The following is a 4,091-nucleotide window of genomic DNA, read 5'->3' on the forward strand; positions in this document are numbered from 1 at the left end:
ATATTTTCATGATTAAGTATAAAAACACCATTATGTATTGTTATATATATATATATAACAAGTTCTTATCAGGCACTGAATAGAGTTAAATGGGGCTAATGGCACACCTTAAGGGAAATGTGCTTTTCCCTGCTTCCATAGTGATTGATTGCATATTTTTATTGAACAACTCATTCTGTGGAAAAATAAATCATAAAAAGTAGTTTGTTTTGTTTGGTGTAAAAGGCTCACCAGCATGTGGCAAAAGGCCCCCAGTATTTATACAAGTACAATAACTAAAGTAATATGTTTTGCATAATATTAAATTTAATACTTTTTCTCAGTCAATACAATGGCTTTGTTGCGGAAGTTCAAATAGCATGTTTGGAGTGTGTTTAAATGATTCGGTCTTGAATTCGATCTCATAAGGTTACAGTATTTATTGCTGTTGGTCGGCTCTGCTGTGCTCTTGTCGTCTGGAGTAATTTACGCTGGCAGACAGCAGACCACGTTCACCCGTGTGTCAGCCATTTAGACAGCTGAAAGAGGGGCGGCCATCCATTGTGACAGCTGTCAGTCAGGCTTTTACGGATGTGCACTCATACCTAGGGATGTTCATATACACATTAACACATGTAAGCACACACTCACAGATGAATCGACGTCAAAATGAGGTGGAGACACAGAACATGACAGCGATCGGGTGACGAGTGATACACAGCTGTGTGTGTGTGATAGAGAGATAGCAAGGCACTCTGGGAAAGAATGAAAGCTGATTTCTTTGAGCTTTGACATTGCTGGGATTTCTTTCAGCTTCACAATCATCTGATATTTCTGATTTTGTCACTTTGCCTGCTTGTGCCGAGACAGAGAGGATATCGCCCATATATATCCCACAATCGCATTAAGTCATGGGAGTCCTTATATTGCTGGGATTTCTTTCAGCTTCACAATCATCTGATATTTCTGATTTTGTCACTTTGCCTGCTTGTGCCGAGACAGAGAGGATATCGCCCATATATATCCCACAATCGCATTAAGTCATGGGAGTCCTTATGTGTAAGATTATGTGCGTCATACAGTAGGTATCTGCAGCAGTGACATTTAAACCCCTGAGATCAAATAGAAGCATTTCAGCTGTTATTTCTCTCTTTGTCTCATTTCAGCTTCCAGTGGCAAATACCGCTTACGCTGGCAGTGGGAAACTCCAGTCACATATCAACAGAGACCATCATTTGGGTCTCCAATAAAACAGGTACCAATTATGTCAAATGTTTTAATTGTAACCACCAGATAAAAAGTAATAACATATTTTTCTTATACCTTGAATACACATGAGTGTACACATCTTATTTATTTATTTTCAAAATGTTTTAAAATGTATTCTTCAAGGTTAAAAATAATTTTTACAAATGTCATGAATTATTAATTTATCGCACCATGTGAGTCACACAACGTAATTTGTCTGCCATGAACTAAACTTGCCTCGTCATAAAGAGGACAGATTATCTAACACAATATTTTAAGAGACTTAATGACCTTGACAACCAGTCATGATAATCCCCATTATATAATTTCCTGACTTTGACTTATGACTTTGATTTGCCAGACAAAAAGTTGTTATTATTATTATAATAATAATAATAATTATTATTATTATTATTATTAAATAAAATATTAGAGATAAAAATAAAATATTATGCCAAACTACATTCTTTTAATAAAGCTTTTCCTTTATTGTATTGTCAGCATACCCTGACATTTCTGACATATCAAAAATTATCAAAAAGAATTTTAATTACTAAGAAGACATTAAAAGCATGGTATATTCAAGTTATTGTATGTATTAAATTCTATAAAAGTACATTTTTAGATCTGAACAGAAAATTTATTGTCATGTCCTTGACCTATGAAGTCCGCGACTGCTGTCATATCAGCCAGCAACAGATAAAATACAGATTTAATTGGAGCTCCTCATTAAATTGGACTAATTCAGCTCCTGAGAGAAATGCCCTTTTACAACACATTCAAAATACTATTCATCTGTGAGTCACACCTTCCTGCAGCAGCCCCACATCCACCACCATTATATTCAATTCTGTTCCATTCCTTTCCTCTCCATTGGGAGAGCGAGGTGGATTTTCTTCGAATGGAAGAAATGGAGCCACAGCGAGTCAAATTCCAAGAGCCGGAATTGAATTAGGTCTGTGAGTGATCCGTGGGGCTCAGAGCTCAGAGTTCCTCTGATTGTGAGACCATTTAACAGCCTCCATTTTCTGCTCACCTTCTCTGAGAAACAGCCCTCATCAGAGCTACAATGCAGATCCACAGCGGCACGTTCAAGATTGAGTCTTGAAAGTCATTAGTCTTCAGCGACTCTTGAAAGAAACAGAGACTATAACATAGAGACCCTATTTATATGCATTAACTCTTGACCCTATTTATAGTCTTGAAAGTCATTAGTCTTCAGCGACTCTGGATCACGATTCACTTCAAATGCACTGAGTCCATGAGCGCTCGAGAGCACTTAACCAGTGCATTTGTTATCCATAAAAAAGCACAAGATCTGGCTGGAATATTACAAGATGAGACCGTGGCAAACACATTAGATTACAGATGTTGTGCATTACAAAATGCTGAATGCATCGTCTCTTCCTGTACATTTTCATGCTTTTATGAGTTCATTCCAAAGATGATAAATGCGCTGAAAATTGCAGAATATATCAGTGCATATGAACTATTGTGAGCAGTATGTTTAATTTTCTGTTATATTTCATTAGAAATGCAGTCAGTTTACTTTAATTCACTTTTTTTTATCTTCAACCTGGCGAGGTGGGTTCTGTCATCAGTCATCAAACAAATCCAAAAAGCCTGGGATTTCAAAAGGTTACATCACAATTAACAAATCTGTATGAAAATCAAAGTGTTGCAAAACTGTGGTTTTGCATTCATAACACTCTCCAAGCTGATTAAAATAGCATCACCAGACAATGTTCAGATATTTGATCTGCTAATTCCAGATGAAGCAAATTGAATGTGATCATGTCATATTCACCAGCTGTAGGAATGCATCAGCAGTATGCAAAATATGATATATTCATCTTTGCATGATGCATTAAGTTTTGTGTAATCATACCAGCAGTTAAACCTAAATACTCAGTCAGAAACGTTTAGCCATTTGACACCAATAACACCTCTACTTCCTTTCCGTTGACTGTCAACCTCCAGTCAACTTCAGCAGGAGTGGTTTCTTCATTAGGGCGACGCACCACCAACGTGCGCAAGGGAGGGATTTTTTTTTTTCAAGCACATTTAACCACCGCTGTCACTGTTCTATAACTTTTGTTCTGCCTCTGGATATGTGGTCCAATCATCGTCCAGTCAGATTCTGTGGAGTACCGGCCCTTTTTGGGCGAATGCACTCTGGCCAAGAATCGCCCAGATTGTTCTCATAGACTTCCATACAAATTTTTTATTTATTTATTTACTTTTTCAAACTGCAGGCACTGCAGCGCAATCTCTGCGAGTTCCGGGAGGGCTAGCACTAACATGCTTTCGTCATCAGATGTAACCTTAACTTGTGCAGCGATTGGTGGGAACAAACATACCTCTATTAATAAGAAATATGAAGTCAGGACTAGTCTGTATGGGCTGAATAAAGCAAACCAGTATCTCACCAGTAAAGTTTAGGTGGATGACGATTGTAAAGGAGGTAAAGATGATTACAGTGACATACAGCAATCGGCCAGACTCAAAAAAGTCTCTCACGAGTCAGAATTCGGCTCAAAATCGGATGAAAATCACAGTGTATGCCCGGCGTTATTATTAATAATAGGGCTTGCCTGTTTTCATGTCTCCTTCAGACAACCAAGTTGGTGATGTCTTCGGCAGGTGCCCTCTTATCCACCTTTTTCTTCCCGTAAAAATGGGCACGGCCATTTGTAAATTCTATGGGTCTGGCTTCCGGTCTCATCCGCGTCCAGCTATTTTTAGCTGTACAGAGCAAAGTCAGAATTGACCCTTTTTTTTTTTTTTTAAATAGCCTTTGCACATCCAGCTTTGTAGGATACTCTCCTAGGTTCACAAAACTGTCGTCCATAAAATGCGTTGCA

General features: G+C 38.0%; 1 protein-coding gene across 1 annotated transcript in view; it reads left to right on the forward strand.

Moving 5' to 3' along the window:
- Positions 1 to 2,802: 2,802 nt before the first annotated feature.
- The window catches only part of LOC107710668 (thyrotropin-releasing hormone-degrading ectoenzyme-like), a 27,457-nt gene continuing 26,168 nt past the window's right edge, over positions 2,803 to 4,091 (forward strand). Inside the window, exon 1 of the mRNA XM_016515498.1 lies at positions 2,803 to 2,811. The gene's annotated coding sequence lies outside the window, so the exon portion shown is untranslated. The remainder of the gene's footprint in view (positions 2,812 to 4,091) is intronic.

This window comes from Sinocyclocheilus rhinocerous, unplaced genomic scaffold (assembly GCF_001515625.1).
Source record: "Sinocyclocheilus rhinocerous isolate Xijiao unplaced genomic scaffold, SAMN03320098_v1.1 scaffold357, whole genome shotgun sequence".
NCBI lineage: Eukaryota > Metazoa > Chordata > Actinopteri > Cypriniformes > Cyprinidae > Sinocyclocheilus > Sinocyclocheilus rhinocerous.